Raw genomic sequence first — 20,565 nt, forward strand, 5'->3', positions numbered from 1 at the left:
GAGAGTGTTCCCTGTGCCAGGAATCCCATAGCTGTACTCTCTTTCAAATTCCAGAATGTGAATATCACTCCACATAAGAAATAAAGGATGATTAATTCAATATAGTTCATAGATACCTTTCTCTAGTATGGCACCAATGGGTAGGTGGCCACCTCTGAGGTCAGTCTGACTATTTGAAATTTCTAGAAACCTAGAGAAAACTACCTCAACTCCAAAGGTTCCCATGCAGTTTTAGGAGCTCGGTACCCAGCCTGTGGGACCTGCCCCATTTTCATTCCCTCTCAGAACTTCTGCCTGTCATCTGCCAACCTTCTGCTATCTGTCCCAAACTTTTACCCAGATATAAGAGGAAAAAGCTTATAATTCATTACAGTTCATTAAAATGAAAATAAAATTTATTTTGCATCAAAATGAAGAAAATACATTTATTATTAGCATATAAATGGTATTTTTTAATGTCACTCTGCCTCAAAATCACTTACATTTTCAATGATCACAGCACACAAAATTAATTTTTGATAGCCTTTTGTGATTTGGCTGAAAATTCTTATTTCTTTTTGTGCTTTAAACAGCAAACTGTATCCAGTGCTATTCATAGCAAATTTTAGATAATGAAGCAATTAAAAATACATGGATTTAAGATCTTATCTCATTTTTCCTTTGGCCTATTTCTGCTTCATTATTCATGAAGGGATATGTTTAATTCAGAGTTAGTAATTGCAGATATATCTAGTATAAATTGTGCCTCATATTCTTTACCCATTTCAATTTATTTTAGCAAATAGATCTCTGTTTGAAAAAAAGTAGTTGAGAGAAGGGAGAGTATGATTAAAATGCAGAAATCTGTGTGCATGCATGTGTGTATGTGTGTGCGTATATGCGTGTGTTGATTGGCATATCCAAACAAGATCTCACAGATGTGAATAATTACCAAAAATTTACCAAGAGCTGGGTACCATGTTGAACAATTACACATGGCATTTCATTCAGTCCTAAGAGTAACAATCTTACACGGGAGGTGCAATTACTACTATTTCTTTGCTATGAGACCGAAGCTCAGAGAGGTTACAAAACTACCTGGAAGTCACGCAGTTAGAAATGACAGAGAACTGAGATCAGAGCCTGGCTTGTCTGCCTCCAGGGCCTATATGTCCAGCCACCCATTACACTGTTCCTTGTGTCCCGGGGCTACGTGCATCTGAATCTCGAAGTGGTTGGTCAGAGGCCTTTGAGGTCACTCTGCTGCTTTGTCTCACAGTATCCCGTGTTCATAAAGTTGCTGGTCCAAGGAGCATGTCACTAAGTTGGTTTTCCCGTGAGCCCTAAATATATCTTAGAAGTTTATCCTAGGGAAGTAACGGAACAAGTCCATAAGTAATGCGACGTCACGGGGCATTATGTACCAATAAAAAAGAGAAAAAGAGAAGAGAAAAAAGGGAAGAGAAGAAAAGGAAAAAAACAAATAGCCTCGAAAATTTCTGTTATAGGTGAAATAAATTCTGGGGCGCTGGCTCAGTGTTATACTTTGGAGCTGTTAACACTCACGATGAGAATCTAATTTTCCTGGCGTGTGGAAATCTTCCTGGTAAGTTGTTAAGTAACGACAGCAGATGTGTAAAACAGTAGTGTAATGTGCTCTTATTTGAACAAACAACATATAGGCACACATATGTCTATGTAAGAGAAGCAAGAGAGTCTAGAACAGTGCTATCCAATAGAAACACAATACAAGTCACATACATATTTAAAGTTTTCTAATAGTCGCATTAAAAAGTAAACCGAACAGGTGAAATTAATTTAATAACACATTTTATTTATCCTCAGATAGCCAACATATGATCGTTTCAACCTCCAGCCGATCTAAAATTATTAGTATTTTTACTTTGTTTTTTTTTTGGCAGAAGTCTTTGGATTCTAGCCCAGATCATGAGTTCTTCTCCAGTGTAACGTTGCCCATGGGTTGCTTTCTCTGTAATATCAAAATTTCACCCTAATTACTTAATTATACTTCGAGGTGATCATGTTGACACTGCTCCTGAAAAGAAAACTTTAATTAAATGGAAAGTGTCTTCGCTGATTGCTTTACTCCATCAACACGTTGCATTGGCCCCCCACTATGTGCTTCTCTGTTCTAGGTGCTGGGGATCCAGGAGACGACACAATAGGCAAAATCACCACCCTTATGGCACACGAGTTCTGCCAAGGGAGGCAGATAGAAAAAAATGCAAGCAAAAAAAAAAAAAAAAATACACAGTATGGCAGGTGTTGATGAGAGCTACAGAGGAAACTCTCTTGGTCATTTCAAAGTGTTGACAATGACAGACATATTAAGGAATGCCAGAAAAGGAAGCTGTGACTCTCTGGGTCCACACAGTGCAGAGAGGAGAGAACAGGCTTGAGAGATAAAATGTAAAATGTAAGTGACAAGGAGAGGAACAGGGGCGGCAGGGGGGCAGGGGAATCAGGAATTTATAGGCAGATGTAATCAAGAGGAATATAAACGCTGAGGATTCCACAGAAATCCTGGGATGTTAGACTCACAGGACTTGGGATGGCAGCTTAGGCCAAATCTGTTTAAAACTCAAAGGGGTAACTCCAGCTTAACATCTGTCTGGCTCAAACTTACTTAGGACACCAAATATTTGGAGAGTCCTATCACTAAAAGTTTTTTTTCTAAGTTTATCTCTTTATTTTTGAGAAAGAGACAGAGAGTGAGCAGGGGAGGGGCAGAGAGAGGGGAAGAGAGAGAATCCCAATCAGCCTTCTCATTGTTAATACAGAGCCTGGTGCAGACCTTGAAATCACGAACCCTAAGATCATGACCCGAGTCGAAACACAGGGTTGGATGCTTAACAGACTGAGCCATCCAGGTGCCCTGAGAGTCCTATCCTTTTAATTTGGTTTATTCTTAGTGGATGTGGCCTGTGGTTTAAACCTGATTTTCAAGCTGTTTTTTTTTTTTTTAAGTTTATTTTATTTATTTATTTTAAGAGAGACAGAGACAGCATGAGTGGGGGAGGGGAAGAGAGAGAGGGAGTCAGAATCCCAAGCAGGCCCTGTGCTGCCAGTACAGAGCCCGATGCAGGAATCAAACTCACGAAACCATGAGGTCGTGACCTGAGCCAAAACCAAGAGTCGGACGCTTAACCGACTGAGCCACCTAGGCATCCCTCAAACTGGTTTTTTAAAAATCTACACTTAGTAACAGATTTGTGGGTGAAGAACGTGAATAGGCAAATGGGCTGTTTCAAATAGTGCATCTCCTTGGCATACATAAAGTGTTATTTGGGATGGAAGAGAGCCTGATTTACGGAAATCCTCCCTGATCCCATAGAGACACGGAATCAAGGGATGTGGGTTCCACCACCCCGGCATGCAAATGACCATGCCCGGCAATTGTTTACAGCACACGTTTCTCGACTGCAGAGAAGATGGTGTTCCAGAAAATAGGTGGGATTCAGTGTGCATGCCAGTTGTTCATCCTGCCAGGAAGCCAAGCCATCTAGATGTGCTCCTAATATGCGCTCACCTTCACCCCAAGTAAATCTCTGTCATCACGTATAAATGCTCTAACATAATGTCTGTGTTCCATCTTGGCTGGTCACTGACTGTCTTGGGAAGGTTACCATAAATCTCCCGAGCCTCAGTTTCCCCTCCTGGAAAGAAAGAATAATTATTAAAATGAGGAGGATAAATGTGTTTGTCCTGAGGATCAAAAAGGGAAAAATCTTAGCTGAAACTCTGGCCAGTGGCAAACTCTTCATAAAAGCTAGTAACACATAAATGAAAACATCTAGACCATCGGCAGAGAGCTACCTGAATTTTGTTTTATTTCTTTTCCTTTTTTTTCCCCCCAGAGAAAAATGACAGGGACTCACTTTCCAAGAAATTACACTATGTTCAATGACTTCCCATCAAGAGTAAGCAGTGTTCCGTATCCCGCCATTGGTAAGTATCAAATGGGCCCATGTCAGACAAGGCATGGCTTTTAATCTCCCTTTATTTGCCGTGTCACCTGTCAGTGACCTTGACTGTTGCCGGCTGCCTCGTGTTCTGCAGTTTACTGATAAGTGTGTTTACGGCTTTTGAAGTCATGTCTGCCGAAAACCACATCTGGTTCACCACCGCCTCAACAGACACACAATGAAATACAAAGGCTAATTCTGTGGTGTGCGCAATCCGTGTCTGTTTTCCCAGAGGATTCCAGATGGAGTGAGCTCAGCAGAGGCACTTCTGTGATGGCTGGCGATCCTGGGGGAGGAGTGAGCACGGGGTGTGTGACCTGAAGCCTTGGCCCCACCTATCGGGGTGCCGTGATCTCAGACAAGGGAGGGGAGGGCGAGCTCTCTTCCAGGGAGGGCTGCAGTGCTCTGCGGCACCCCCTCCCTCCCCGTTTAGTCCACCAGGAACTTCTGTGCAGAGCCAGGCTGAGATTTCTCAAATGGAATAACCTTTCCTGCCGTAGCCGTTTCACTCGGTGAACATAACGTGGACGTCAAGGTCGGGTGGGAGTTCAGGGCTGTAGGAGTAGCGGGAGAGGCATCTTGTACTTTATTGGGGGCACGGACGATGGTGTCTATATTTAGGAGGCCAATGAAAATATCAGCTGTCGTTTATGGAGTACGTCCTGCATGCCAGGTGCTAGTCTTGAGTGCTTTCCATGCCTGTTCTGTGAGGCAACTCTAGGCGTTGTCACGTCCACTTGACAGATGTGGAGACTAGAGCTCACAGAGGTCAAGCGACTGGCTCAAGGTCGGACCGTCCTCAGAACTTGAATTAAAAAATTTTTTTTGACATTTTTATTTATTTTTGAGAGACAGAGCACAAGTGGGGGAGGGGCAGAGAGAGAATGAGACACAGAATCTGAAGCAGGCTCCAGGCCCTGAGCTGTCAGCACAGAGCCCGATGCAGGGCTTGAACTCACAAGCCGAGAGATCATGACCTGAGCTGAAGTCAGACGCTTAACCGACTGAGCCACCCAGGCGCCCCTCCCCTGCCTTAGAACTTGAGTTGTTGCAAATTTTTGACTGTTTGTGTAGCTCATTCTTGTTGAGTGTATGTCTCGCAGGTTAACTGCAGGGTCCTGGGCTGTACCCACATCACTGCTAGAACCTGCCAGTCCATTTTCCAAAGTCATTTGATCAACTTAAGCAGCACGGACAGATTTGACAGGGAGTCTGGCTGATTCCTGCCCTGATGTTTTTTACTGCTGAAATACACCCCACCAAAGTGCCAGGTGTAAGTAATGCAGACTTGCTGGGAAACCTTTGCTCCTGGCAAATAGAGGGTTTTGTTGTGGAGGTTGTTTTGTTTTGTAAACATTTTTTAGTGACATATAACACACATAAAGCAACGTGCATAAACCTCCAGCTAGCAGCTCATTGAAACTTACAAAGTGATTACTCCCACGAGACCACTGCCTGATCAAGGCACAGAATGTGACTAACACCCCTGACAGCTTTCCTCTGACTTTGTTCTTGTTCAAGATTATCTCTACTCTGTTGACCCTTTGCATTTGCATTTCCATATGTATTTTAGAATCATGTGGTCACTTTCTACACCGGAAAACCTGCTGGGATTTTGAATAAGATTGTTTTCAAGTGATACGTTAATTTAAGAATTTTGTTAGATTGGTGGTTTTTTTCTTCCTTACCTCAAAAGAATTCACTAATGAAGTCATTTGCGCTGGGTGTGTGTGTGTGTGTGTGTGTGTGTGTGTGTGTGTGTCTGTGTGTGGGCAGGAAGGATGGATTATGATTACAACTGTAGATACAATTTCTTTATTAGCTAAAGGAGCATTCAAATTTTCTGATATTTCTTCTGTCAGTTTTGCTAAGTTGTTTTTAAAGACATATTTGCATTTTATCTCCATTTTTCAAATCTGTTGGCTTTAGACTGTTTCAGAGTGCATGAAGGAATTACTTTATGTGATGGAAATACTCTGTGTTCTGGTTGTGGTGGTATTTATATGGGGATGTGCACTGGTTGAGACTTCTTTAACTGTACACTTAAAATGGGTAGACTTTATTATTTCACCTATAATTTTGGAAAAAATTAAAACGTCCAATAAAATCAAATGTTGGTAGTAAAGTGGGAGATACTGCAGGAGAGGGTATACATGGAAAACAATTTGGAAATACCTTTAAAAATGGAAAATGTGTATATGCTGGCACTTGGACATTCTTCCTGTAAGTGCACACTTTAGGGAAATTCTCCCATCCATGTTCCAGGAGATAGTATGACATTACTACAGCAAGGTTTGTAAGAGAAGAAACATGAAAAAAGCGTCACCGTATCTAGAATATTAGTGGTGGTAAATCAGCATGGTAGACTGGTATTTCGCTCTTAAATATAGTGATTTAGAACTCCGCATTTCAACCTGGATAAAGCTTTCAAACAAGTTTTTTTTTTTTTTTTAAGTTGCAAAAGGAACACCATAGTTGATGCCATGGATGTAACTTTTTAGAAAAAACCGTTCTTCCATTTTTCCCCCATTGTAAGAACCATTTGAGTTGGGCACAGGGAATCCGGAAGGAAGATGTCCTTGCAGGGAGCTGTGGCCATGTCTCGCTACTTTCAGTGGGATATGAGCTCTACAATTTGGCAGCTTCCCAGAACCTTCCTTCAGGGTAGCTGGTCAGCTCTCAGCTCTCCTGCTCCCCTTCCTCTTCCTTGTCTTGGGATGGGCTTCCTGTATCTGGTTTCCTAGAGCCGCCATAACAAAGTAGCATAAACTGAGTGGCTTTAAACAACAGAAATGTATATTCCCTTATAGGTCTGGAGGCAGGAAGTCCTACCAGCACGGCCATGCTCCAGCACGGCCATGCTCTCTTGTTGGCTCCAGGGGAGAATCTGTCTCATGCTTTCCCCCTAGCTTTGGGTGTTGCTGGCAACACCTTGGCATTCCTTGGCTTCTAGACACATCATTCCAATATCTGCCTTTGTCTTCACATGACGTTCTTCCCTGTGTGTCTAAATCTGTGTCTGTCCTCTTCTCATGAGGACCCACGTTACTTCATCTTAACTCGATTACATTTTTTTTTAATTTTTTTTAATGTTTGTTTATTTTTGAGACAGAGAGAGACAGAGCATGAATGAGGGAGGGTCAGAGAGAGAGGGAGACACAGAATCTGAAGCAGGCTCCAGGCTCTGAGCTATCAGCACAGAGCCTGACGCGGGGCTTGAACTCATGGACTGTGAGATCATGACTTGAGCTGAAGTCGGTCGCTTAACTGACTGAGCCACCCAGGTGCCCCTTAACTCGATTACATTTAAACCCATTTCCAAATAAGGTCTCATTGATAGATACTGGGGGTTAGGATTTCAACACATCTTTTTGGTAGACACCCACAACACCCTCCTCTCTTCCTTCTTCTATTTCTTCTCTACCCCTTCTATCCTTTCTATTGACTGAAGTAAGGATGTGATAGCAGGGGCTGGAATAGCCATCTTGGACCAAGAAATAAATTTTAGAATGGAATCCATGCATGGAGGAGCTATAAGATAGGAAGGAGGCTGGGTTCTTGATATCATAAAGAAGCCACATCAGGTCTGGACTCTCTATCAAGACTTTAATATGACAGGGAAATAAATATTTCTCTTTAAAGACCCCTCTTCCCTTTACTTCTGGGTTTACTTCAGGTTTGTGGCCAAACCTAATCTTAACACACACACACACACACACACACACACACACACACACACACACAAAGTCATCTGTATAACTTTACGTTTCCCTATGTTCCATACGTATGTTTATGGAACATAAGTGGTAGCATATCAAATATATGAACACAGGAAGAAAGAGTAGAATGGGAAATGATAATCCATAGGACCTTAACTTCTATCAGGTTCTGTTTCTTCTCTTAACAGAAGATAAAGCAAACATAGCAAATGTTTAAATAGTTATGAATTCTAGAAGGTGGGAACGAGTGTCACAACCCATGATAATGTTAATTCTTGAAGTCTGAATTTTTAAAATGTATCCTCCTCAAAATGCCCTCAAAAATTGAGAGGACTCTATCCACACCTTTTACTTGAATCACATGGATTGACCTGAAATTTCCAGAACCGACTGGCTATTTTCTTACCTCTGACCACACTGCTTCCCCTCACTGTCATGTCCTTCTGGCCTTTTTCACCACGTGTTCCAGATCTCAGCTCGGAGTCAAATAACGGGTGTTGGGGCCTCTGAGGAGCCATGTAGAGAACCCACAAAAGTGAGATTCCTACCTATCAGATTCCAGAATAAAAGCCTAGGTGGTGATACATTTTTCATAATAATTCAAGTGATAGAAGTTGTGCTTGCTCACTTTACAGCGTCCAGAGACCAGTGTTGCAAAAGTATATGAAAGTAAAAATTGAAACCCAGCCGTTTATCATGTCTACTGTATCCTAGAGGCAACTCATTTGAATAAAGATTTAAATATTTTAAAACCAAACTGTAAAGTGTTAGGTTAAATAACAAGAGAGTCTTTTTAAAATCGTGTGGTAAGGAAGGACTTTCTTACGTGGGACAAAGGCAGCAACTTTAAATAACCAGACTCATTTTTCTGTGAGAAAAATAGTTTTAAAACTGCTTTGTGAATGAAAAGCTGGGAAAATGTTTGTAACATACACGATGGACCAGAATGACAATATTCTTCATATGTAAAGGGATATTTCAAATTAATATAGAAAGAAAAGACACAGAAAGGAAACGTTTTTACACTGAAGCATTGTTGTGACATACGATATTAACAAATTGGCAATTTTGAAAGGCCAAACTAAGTGCAACTTACATATGTGACAATAAATCTGTAACAATACATGACAATACCTACCGATGGGGAGAATGTGGGAGAAATTGACATACTCGTGTCGCACTGATGGAATCGAAAATCAGCAAAACCTTCGAGAGAAAATCTGGCCCTGTGTATCAACGCCTTAAAAAGATATGTGATTTTACCTCCATGATTTCAATGCTAGGAATTCATTCTGACAAAATAAAGGAGGGTATGTGCAAGAAATCAGGTATGAACATTTACCACACGGTTGTGTATGGCGGTGAGGAAACTTGTACACAACCCCAATGTCCACATTTAGAGTCTTCATTAAACAAATTGTGTTGCATTCATTTAACAGAATAGTGTGAGTAGGATTTTAAAATGTTTTAATTTCTAATTAAGATGAAAATGATTTAATTTCACATGAAGTGAAAAATGAATGGATTAAAAATAGTGTGGATTGCAGGGGCGCTTGGGTGGCTCAGTTGGTTAAGCGTCCGACTTCGGCTTGGGTCATGATCTCACCATCAGTGGGTTCGAGCCCCGCATCGGGCTCTGTGCTGATGGCTCAGTGCCTGGAGCCTGCTTCCGATTCTGTGTCTCCCTCTCTCTCTGCCCCTCCCCCGCTCAAGCTCTGTCTGTGTCTCTCTGAAAAATAAATAAATAGCAGACACCATTGTGTGGTTGTTCCTCACAAGGAGGTAACATTTTGGAGCAAAAGAGGCATGTCTTGCTCTGTCACTGTCATCTCATTTTGTGACTTAAAAAATGGCGAATGGTGAATTAAGAATATCCTCACTCAGTTTTTTAAGTCATGGTTTCATTGGCCAGTTTCCCACTTCTTCGTTAACAATTTTTTTTTAACTTTTATTTATTTTTGAGAGAGAGAGAGAGAGCCTGAGAGGGGAAGGGGCAGAGAGGGAGACACAGAATGTGAAGCAGGCTCCAGGCTCCAAGCTGTCAGCACAGAGCCCGATGCGGGGCTTGAACTCATGAACCGTGACATCATGACCTGAGCCAAAGTCGGACGCTCAACTGACTGAGCCACCCAGGCAGCCCCCATTAACAATTTTTTTAAATCGAAAATCGCAAATTACCTGAGCTGGAATGATTCATTTCTCCAAACCGGGGTTACGTAGCTAGACAGACTGAAGTCTAGAGAGATGAGGTGACTTGTGTCACATGGCAGGTTAGGGGCAGGCCAGGACCAGAGACCCAGGCTGACAACCGTCCTTCTGGGGCTTGCTCCCACACCAGTTTGCTTAGCAGCCCTTCAGATTTCCTTTTGTTGTCTGAAGAGATCTGACACAACAGTGAGTTTCCAAAGGGGATGAATGAAAGTTTCTGCATAGGCCGCCCTGGGGCAGTGAGAAAGGAAGAAATCTGGGTGTCCATGTGAAACAAGATTCGAAGCTAGATTTTTAGAATGTCCCATCCTTGTCTCCAAACGCTGACATTCAATGTGTGTGTGTGTGTGTGTGTGTGTGTGTGTGTGTGTGTGCGCGCGCGCGCACGTCTTTATTCTGTGGGAAAAAGATGGAAGAAAGCTTCACTGCAGGCAGCATGGCGGACTCAGCCTCTCCAACCCCCGTCCTCAGAAACAGGCCCCAAGCCCGTTGATTTCTTTTCTCCAGTGTGCCTTGATGCTTTCCTTCCTGGCTCTAGAATTTGCTGGGTCATTGCGTCTCTATTTCCACCTCGCTTCATCTGAATAGCCACAGTGTCAATGAGTGAATTCAGGCTCCCAGCTGGGGGCCCCGGAGAGTTTATTTCTGAAAATGGACCTGTCTTCACCCTTAATGCAGTCTCTGTATACACAACCTCTGAGCAAACAGCTGGAAAGTGAGTTGAGTCAACCAGGCAGTTGGCCTGTATGTGGCTTTCTGTATTACACACTTTCTCATTTTAAATCCTCATAACTCTGTGAGGGCGTAGGAGCTACTATCCCCATTTTGCGGATGAGAACACTGAGTCTTGGGGAGGAAAAGTGACTTGCCTGGGGTGATAGAACAGCAAGGGCTCAGACTGGCTGGGAAGCCAAGTGTTCCAGTTATAAGAAAGTTAAATTTGGGGGCGCCTGGGTGGCTCAGTCGGTTGAGCGTCCGACTTCAGCTCAGGTCACGATCTCACGGTTCGTGAGTTCGAGCCCCGCGTCAGGCTCTGGGCTGATGGCTCAGAACCTGAAGCCTGCTTCCTATTCTGTGTCTCCCTCTCTCTCTGCCCCTCCCCCATTCATGCTCTGTCTCTCTCTGTCTCAAAAATAAATAAACATTAAAAGTTTAAAAAAAAAAAAGTTAAATTTGCTTTCTTTTTTTTGGTGGGAAATTAAATCTGCTTTCCCCTTTCTGACAGCTACCATTCACTGTGAACTTCAGGGTGGCTGTCTGAAAAAAGTGACTTCAGTGTTTCCATAACGCTTAGGAATGAGTTACTAAAACTGACTTGGCTCTCAGCCTTAGCCCACAAGATTTAAAATTTTTTTTCTAATGTTTATTTATTTTTGAGAGAGAGAGAACACTAGTATACAAGTGGGGGAGGGGCAGAGAGAGAGGGGCACAGAGGATCCAAAGCGAGCTCTTTGCTCACAGCAGAGAGCCTGATACTCTGTCGTACTCTCAAACTCAGGAACTGCGAGATCATCCCTTGAGCCGAAGTCAGATGCTGAACCTACAAAGCCACCCATGTGCCCCAAAATGTGCAAATCTTATAAGTGTACAGCTTATGCATAGCTGTATGCCTTGTATAGCCACCATCCAGATCTAGTGATGAACATGTTCATCATCTCAGAAAAATTCCTCCTGACCTTTTCTGGTTAGTACCCCCACCCTTGGATGTAGCCACTGCCTGACTTCAAGCACTGTAGATGAGCATTGTCTGTGTTTGTTGTTGACATAAACTCATATCCTACAGTGGATACTCTTTTGGGTCTGCTGCCTTTCTCTCAACATCATGTTTCTGAAAATCATCTGTGTGATGATTTCCCATACTTCATTCTGTTTTATTGATGATTAGTATTACAATGTATGAATATACCTCAGTTATCTGTTTTCCTATTCATAGACATATCTGCATTGTTTCTAGCTTGGGGTTAAGCTATAGTGAATCAAGCTTCTGTGAACATTCTTGTACAAATCTTTTCTCGGACAAATGTCTTTGTTTCTCTTGAGTATCAGCCTAGGACTGGAACGGCAGGATCGTCCGGGTAGGGTAGGGGTCTATTTAATTGTATTACAAACTGCCAGATTCTTTTCCAGAGTGATTGAAGTGTTTTGCACTCCCACTGGCAGTGTGTGGGAGTTCCAGTGGCTCCACATTTTTGCCAAGACTTCTGTCATTCATTTTTATCTGATCTCCATTTTATCCGATCTCCACTTACAGGAAAGCAGGACGCTTTTCATCTCTCCATGAGTTACCCCCAATTTTAAAGTAATGATTTTTCATTTCTATTCTGGATTTCTTCCAACTGTCAGCTCTCCCTCCTTGTGCTCTATCCCAAACCTTACTTACTTTAGGACTGCTTACAAAGGAATGTAAATCAAACAGCTATCTCCTGTGAAATTCAGAGTAAACTGTGTGGTTGAGAAGTAGGTACAAGAAGGGCTCAATTTGGGGGCAGTCCGGCTGCCTAGGATTCTGGACTCGGATGCTCCTGTCTTTTACTGACTATGTGGTCTGAGACAGATCCTTTAATATCATAGCTTCGGATTCATTGACTATAATATACACACGGTGAAGATTAAATCCGTAAAGGATGTGAAAGGGCATTTCACGGACTGGAGACTTGTTGAATATGTTGCACATTTCTGTTTGCATCAGTCAGGATGGGCTGGGTTGTGCTGTGGTCACAGGCAGCCTCGAAATCTCCGTGGCTCAGCACAACAGACATTCCTTCTTATCCCTGCTGTCTGTCTGGCACTGCTTGTTGGAGTCCTCTCGTCAGTCACTCAGGAACATGGGCCAGTGGGGCTTCTGCCTGGATGCCCGGTTCCAAATGATAGCAGTGTGTGCTTGCTGGGATAAATTTAGGATCTGAGTCATTTTGTCAACGTGTGAACGGAGGAGAGTATTCTGTGATACACACTGGAGATACAGAAACCAAAGATACTGTGTCTGCTTCCAGGAGATGATAGCGTAATAATAATGACCCAACAACAATAAAAGTTAGCAGTAATAGCAAAAGCTACGGCCACTAAGAGTTATTAAGCCAGAGACGGTATTAACAGCTTATTTTATGCAGCAGGCATTTGCACAGTTAGAAAACTCAGATGGGTGAAAATGGAACTTTATTTTCCTGTAACTGAATTTAATTTCACTCTCAAGCATCCATTTCCATCACGCGCTGGAGATTGCATTAGAGGAAATGAAGTCACTGCAGGCTTCAGATTCAGTCTCTTGGAAATTACTCAGTTGACCCAAGCTTCTCTCTCCCTCGCGTTCCTTTCTTTCCTTCTCAGCAGGTGTGCCTGAAGTTCCTGGTGTGAAGTGAAGCCTCAGTATTGGGACATGCCAGCCAGTGGGGAGAAGGGTCACCATCTGTTGTCCCCACTTAGCGTGGCTTTGTGTCCCCTTTGTTTCCGCTGCTGCTGGCTGTGGGTCTGCAGGCACTTCAGTGCGTCCACATCCTCAGCCTCCAACCATGAGGACAGCTTCGGTCTCCTGGTTCTCATGGACGCTTGTCTGCCCTTCACGGGAGCTGAGAGCTTCCAGCTGCTTTCTTCCACAGTCGGGAGCTACAAGGTTCCCCCTCACTCCCTGCCACAGGCCCCTTAGCCTCTGCTACTCTATGGCCTGGGCACCATGTTGGACAGGGAGCTGTTCCATAAATCATATGGCCTCCTGGGACACAAAGCAGTGACTCTTTCGGTCTGGGATAAACACATCTGTGGTTTCTTTCATCATCTTAGGCCATATTTATTTGGTTTATCTAGAGTCAGCATGTATAATCCTAATGGTTTCAAATGACCTTCAAAAAACAAAATCTGTCCTCAAAAGATAGGCCAATTGGTGTTCCAGATGAAGATGGAAAACAATCAATACTGCTTTGTAATATGGATAATAACTGTGCAAGTTCAGGCCTGAAATAGTAGCAGAGGCCCGAGGCTGGAATCAATATGAATTAGGATTCTGTGTCCATTCGTCATTAAGGCTAATCAGTTGTTGGGTTTGAACAGAAGACTCATACCTTGATTGGAGCTGTCAGTGGTAGGGAGAAAATTAAAATGTGTTTGTGCTCCACTAGTGTGTTTGAATTTTGAGGCACCTGAAATCCTGCTCTGGCCTACAGTGGAGATGTTCTCATGTATGTTAGGAGGGAGTTGGAATACATAGTTAAGTGTTAAGTTCCCCTCTAGCTATGAAGTATTCTCTTTGATAATAGGAAAGTAAACAGAATCTTAATTCATTCCTTTATGACTTAATTTTTTCTGCATCAGGGAGGAACAGCAGCCAGTGTTTGGTATTTAAGGAAAACATACATTTAGAATTCATCTATATGCAGTCATATATGTTATGAATGTGAGTCCAAAAGATACCTCCCTTAATAAGCAAGTGAGAATTTATGAGCCTGTTCTCACCCACCTCACTGCCATTATTTATCTTATATTAATGGCCTCTCTACCCAGTAGACTGCTCTAGGTCTATTAAATTTTTTTTTAATGGCATCTTTTGGATTTGGGGCAAGCCATTGGGCTCTCAGCTCATTTGCAATTTCTCCATTGTTTATGAATCACCTGATTTATGTCAAAGGGATGTAGTGGCTCATTTTGAGCCTACTTTTGGCTCCCAATTGGATTCAAAGCATTTGAGCATGTCTTATGGGCCGTTTCATCAGGCATCTATTTGAATGAGTTGATTTCCACGGTGGGGATAGAGTTGTAAGGGGCAGTCGAGATGGTGGTTAACACATAAGGTACCTCAGGAGAACAACATAATCATAAAGACTGCTGGCTTTGAGGGTAGACATTCTTGGTCTCACTTCTTATCTCTATGGTCTTGGGCCAGTTACTTAAATTGGGGGGCTTTGTTTGTACATCTAAAAAATAAGGGGACACCTGCGTGGCTCAGTTGGTTACACATACGACTTGATTTCAGCTCAGGTCATGATCTCAAGGTTCGTGGGATTGAGCCCCGCACGGAACTTGTTGGGATTCTCTGTCTCTGTCTGTCCCTCCCCCACTCATGCTGTGCTCATGCGCTCAGTCTCTCTCTCTCCTTCAAAATAAATGCACTTAAAAAAATGAGAACAATTACTACTAACCTCCTGTGATTGTTTAGAGGGTTCAGTAGGGTTCAGCACGTGAGGGGCTCAACATACAGCCCAGCACAGAGTAAGGGCTCAGTACACCTTGGCTGTGGTTGTCCTGTCTGCCCCTTACCTGCCCCATGGACTTGTTTCTGACCTTCCATCGTGGAGGGCTGTAGGAAGAAGGCAAAAGAGCTGTTTGCACAACAGACCATGTGAAATGTTAAGGTGGGTCCAAAGGTTCTGGATTTTACATTTGAAATCAAGAGCCAGGGAAATATGAATTCTCACTGGTCATGACCTCATTTTTCCTTGGGCTTATGAGGCTTAGGGGAAATCAGGGGGCATTTATATTTGTCTTTCCATACCTATACTTCGTCTTTTCCGTTTTTCATATTAACAGAGCCAAAAACTGGCTGGAATGTTACTTCATGGAAAACTATTTCTCTACTCGCAGAACACTCCTGACACCATGTGTGTGGGCATTTTCCCCACACCAACAAATTCTCTAGCCCTCCAGATACCAACTGGGTACCCTATAATTAAGTTCTTTTGTTGTTGTTGTTTTGTTTTGAAAATAGGTCATACCTTTATTTATTTATTTATTTATTTATTTATTTATTTATTTATGTATTTATTTTTAAGTAAGTTCTGTGCCCAACATGGGGCTTGAACTCATGACCCTGAGATCAAGATTCACATGCTCTACTGACTGAGCCAGGAAGGCACCCCTTCTACACTTCAGTTCTTTTAAAAAAATTTTTTTTAACATTTATTCATCTTTGAGAGACAGAGAGAGAGAGTGTGAGTGGGGGAGGAGCAGAGAGAGAGGGAGACACAGAATGCGAAGCAGGCTCCAGGCTCTGAGCCATCAGCCCAGAGCCCGACGCGGGGCTCGAACTCACGGTCCATGAGATCATGACCTGAGCTGAAGTCGGACGCTCGACCGACTGAGCCACCCAGGCGCCCCTACACTTCATTTCTGACACTAACCCAGAGTGAAAGCAGATTCCAAGGTTAAAGACTCAGTCCCACAGACTGCCCACCCCCACCCTCGCTTGGATGCCAGTTGCTAGTCCCAGATTGTCATCTGTACTTCTGACCACCTGGCTATGGTTCAGAGGTTTCTCTAACCCTCTCCTTCATATAATAACTCACAGAGCTCAGGGGAATGCCAACGCTCTGCTTCTGTTTACTCGCTTATTCTCAGGGATATTCTAAAGGATACAGATGGACAGTCAGATGAAGACTTACATAGGATGAGGTCTGAAAAAGTCCCGAGCATAAGAGCTTCTGTCTCTGTGGAGGAGATGTGCGTCCCCCTCCTGGCTCATGGATGTGTTCGCCACCCAGAAGCTCTCCAAACCCGATCGGTTAGGCATTTTTGTGGAGGTCTTACCACACAGGCATGATCCATTATGACTTCAGTCTCTCTGGATGAGTGGGGGATGGGGTTGAAAGGTCCAAGCTTCGACTTTCCAGGCCTTCATCTAGGAGCCTGCTGAGAGTTCCATGATTAGCATGAAAGACGCCCCTGTTACCCAGGAAATCCTAAGGGATTTAGGAGCTCTGTGTCAGGAACTGAAGGCAGAGACCAAATATCTGTTTCTCATTATATTACACATCCCTGCACACTCTTCGGGGAGAATAATAGCTAATATTTGTGAGCATTTACTGTATGTGAGGCACAGTGCCATGTGCTTTGACATGAATCTCATTGAATCGTCAAATAATGTTCGGAGAGAGGTTATCATTTTATAGATGAAGGTATGGAGGTTCAGGGAAGTGAACTCATTACCTAAGGTCACACACCAATAAATGAGATATCGCGAGGACTCAAATCTTGCCTGCCCAGAGCACCCAAACAGAACCCCCCCTTTATCAACAGCCCTGGAAGCCTGTGACTCTTCACCCAACTAGCTCTGTTTCTTCTATGAATTGAATCCCTACATGGTTGTTGTCTCCACAGAGACTGGGGGCTGCTTAGATCATTTGCACAAACACATCCAGCTAGAAAGTGCCAGAGAAACCATGCCCTGCAGCTCTGTCCCTTCCCTTCCTTGAGTCCATGTGAGCGAGGATTTGCAAATGATGTTCACGTACACCTGCTGACACCCCTCATTTTAAATCAAGACATCCTCTTCTGCCAACCAGCTTTGACGTTGCACCTATGCAGACGACAACCCTTTTCTCTGTTGACCAATTATCCTTCACTGAAGGTTCCAGTATCCTCAGAAAATGTAGCTGGGGAAAGACACACTTCTCCCAGAGTGCAGACGGTGGTGGATGGCTGCCATGATGCTGTGTGCTCACCTACACTGGGTGGATTTTCCTTTCCTGCTGGAAGAAGGGATCTCATTCTGCAAACGCACTAATGATGTGTAATTATCATCGCCACAAGCCTTCTACACATCTGGGCTAATGGCTCCAGCTTCCATGATGATTCTCATATTTTACCCAGTTCTGTCCTTGAATGGTTCTGTGCTGCCCCTGGTAGCAATAACAGTTGGCTTCTAGGTAAATTTAAATATCCTGGTTGATACACTTGGCTTATAACGTGGGATGATAATAGCAATCACCACACAGGCTTCAATCAAATCTTTACTCACAGGAGGGAGATACTCTTGGTTGAATATTTAATTCAGTTTTGTTAAAACTTGAAGTCCTCTTCAAACAGCCCTGCCTGACAGAAATACTAACGTCAAGAATTCATGAGCATTTGGACCCGGAGGTCAAGAAAAGGGAATGTGTGGTCCAAGGCAGCCTTGTTTGTCACAGCAGAGTGAGGCTTCAGGAATTATTCAGCAGGCACCTCGAAAAGCAAAGGAGATCATGTTCTTTCTATGCAAGAGATTTTTCTCAATGCAAAATGCTCTTTGGAGTCCATATGGGTAGTTTCCACTCATTTCTTAGGTGGGAGATAGGCATCTAAATCCTCTAAATCCCCAGGCTTAAGTGTGAAAGAAATACCACTCCTTATTTTCCTTACTTCCATTCAACACTCCCCACCCCAAACCCTCAAACTGCTAGATTGGTGAACAAAACAAAACATCCTCTCCCCCCCACCCCCAAACTTTTCTGTCAATACTGAGTTTCCTCACCCCTTGAGTGTATTTACTGTTTGTTGAGATGCATATGTGTGGGGGACTCAGAGCTGGGATTCATGTGGTCTGTGGACCTTCTCCTCTTTTTCAAGCTTTAGGGCCGAGGGCCTCTGAGCCTGGGGCCCACCTTCCAGAGGTGTTTCTTATCCTTTGTCTTCCTGAGTTCGAATTTTCCTGCCTGCTTGTCCTACGTAGGGGCCAACGTTCCCACTCGTCAAGGGACCCTCACCCTCCTTCCTGTGTCTAGAGGGACTTCCTCGTTCTCTCTGCCAGTCCAGCCCTTTGCTTTCTCCAGGCGAAACTTGAACAGAATATGAAAAGATTCTGCAAAGCCTGCACCATTCTGCTTGGCAAAAAATCCTGAAATCTCTCCGGGATGGAAGTCCAAACATACAGCAAAGAAATCACACATTGATAATTGCAAAAATTATTGCCATAGGTAGAAGAAGACAGAATCAAACCATTATTTCTTTTCCCCCTACGCTTTCTCTTGCTGCGGTGAGTATCTCACAGGGCTCGGAAACTGATAATTGGAGCAAGGATCACAGAGCTGCATTCCAGTTTTTAATTGGATCATTAGCACTTCTTCAACTATCTTATCTCATGAGTATGCACCCTGCCTTTTATGGTTGGGGTGGTTTTCTTCCCTCCTCTCCTCTCCCCCCCCCCCCCCCGCCCGCCCCCAGATCTTAATTTCGCAAATAAGGACTGAGAAGTGGCACTAAGATCAGCCTCCTTATCGCATGTCAGTTTGGTACTCTCTTCTCTCAACTCTTTATTACCAGAGTCTCTGATTCTTTAAGCTCATTTGCATAATTCCTAACATCCTGGGTTTATCCGGAGGCCTTTTGATGAAGGAATGAAGATCCTCTCTCTACTAGAGGGCTCTTCGGTAAGACCCAGTGTCACAGAGCACCTGGGAATGCAGACTCTGTAGCCCGCTGGACCACCTGGATTTGAGTTCTGATCAGCCACTTGCTGTGTGACCCTCAGAAAGTTGCTTAACTACTCTGGGCCTTGCTTTCCCCACTTGTAAAAATGAAGGGTGTGTGGCAGGGGCAGCTACCTGATTGTGCATATTTCCTGATTTGCCAACCTCATTTAATCCATGGAAAGCACTGAAAACAGCAGTGCCTGTAACATATGCTTTGATCATGTGAACGTTTTATTGAAAAGTGACACATACAGAAGAGTGCCTGAATCATTAAGGTAGAGCTCATTGAGTTTTCAAAATGTGATGCATATATGTAGGCACCACCCAGATCAGCAAAACCTTAGCAGGACTCCAGAAGCATTTTCGTGTTTACTTCTCACCACTAACCGGTTTTCCCTTAAAGGCTAACCACTAACCTTCTAACAACCGTAGGTTCATTTTTGCTTGTTTTTGAACTTTATGTAAATAGATGCATACCAAATGCACTATCTTTGTCCGATTTATTTTGCTTAATATTTGTGAGATTCACTCTCTGTTTTAGTGGGTAGAAATAATTCATTTTTTCATTGCCCTGTAGTGTTCCATTTGGGGAATATGCCACATCAGATCTGAGTTTCTATTTATGTATATATGTATGTATGTATGTTTATTTTTGAGAGAGACAGAGAGAGCATGAGTCAGGAAGGGGCAGAGAGAGAGAGAGAAACAGAACTTGAAGCAGGCTCCAGGCTCTGAGCTGTCAGCCCAGAGCTTGATGTGGGGCTTGAACCCACGAACCACGAGATCATGACCTGAGCCAAAGTCGGATGCTTAACCGACTGAGCCATCCAGACACCCAAGTTTCCATTTTTTGGCTAGGAAGTATAGCCACAGCTATAGTACATTCTAGTGCACGTTTTTTTAAAGATGGACTTTCCATATCTGTGAGGTCTATCATTTAGCATGAAATTGATCCTAGGGTAGGATCTGCTCAACTTTAGCAGACGCTGCCAAGTAGTTTTGTGAAGTGACTGTAACAGTTTACAGCCCTCCACTAGTGGGGGTAAGTTCCAGCTGCTCCACATCCTTAACCACCTCTAGTATTATCTAGCTGTTTCATTGTTGCCAGTCTGGTGGAAGGATAGTCCTATGACAATTGTATTTTATCCACCAGATACCTGATACTTTATTTTTCCAGCTTTTCATTCCGAAACAATTTCAAACTTACAAGTTGCAAGACTAGTACAGATTTTGTATACTGTTCAACCATATTCACAGCTGGTTCCCCTCCCCGCCCGCCCCCCCCCCCAGTTACATTGAGAATTAATCGACATACAACACTGTAAAAGTTGAAGGCCTACAACATGATGTTTTGGTTTACATAGATTGTGAAGTGGTTACCACAGTAGGTCCCACTGACATCCATCTTCTCGTACAGATACAACAAAAAGAAAAGACAGAATAAAAGAAAAAAAAGTGTTTGCCTTGTGATAAGAACTCTTACAATTTACTGTGAATGACTTTTCTATATGTCCTACAGCA

At 43.3% G+C, this 20,565-nt stretch overlaps 2 long non-coding RNA genes across 3 annotated transcripts in view; one reads left to right on the forward strand and one right to left on the reverse strand.

Annotated features, from left to right (window-relative positions):
- The window catches only part of LOC122234689, a 115,464-nt gene that overhangs the window by 23,572 nt on the left and 71,327 nt on the right, over positions 1 to 20,565 (forward strand). For both annotated transcript variants that reach the window (XR_006212598.1, XR_006212597.1), the window contains exons 4-5: positions 1,488 to 1,585; positions 3,858 to 3,948. This is a non-coding gene — a long non-coding RNA (uncharacterized LOC122234689). The remainder of the gene's footprint in view (positions 1 to 1,487; positions 1,586 to 3,857; positions 3,949 to 20,565) is intronic.
- On the reverse strand, positions 1,814 to 16,351 carry LOC122234690. Its single transcript, XR_006212599.1, has 4 exons — positions 16,261 to 16,351; positions 15,022 to 15,179; positions 3,530 to 3,656; positions 1,814 to 1,969 (listed from the first exon to the last, which is right to left on the reverse strand). It is a non-coding gene; the product is annotated as an uncharacterized LOC122234690 (long non-coding RNA).

Source organism: Panthera tigris, chromosome E3, assembly GCF_018350195.1.
Source record: "Panthera tigris isolate Pti1 chromosome E3, P.tigris_Pti1_mat1.1, whole genome shotgun sequence".
In the NCBI taxonomy this organism is placed as follows: domain Eukaryota; kingdom Metazoa; phylum Chordata; class Mammalia; order Carnivora; family Felidae; genus Panthera; species Panthera tigris.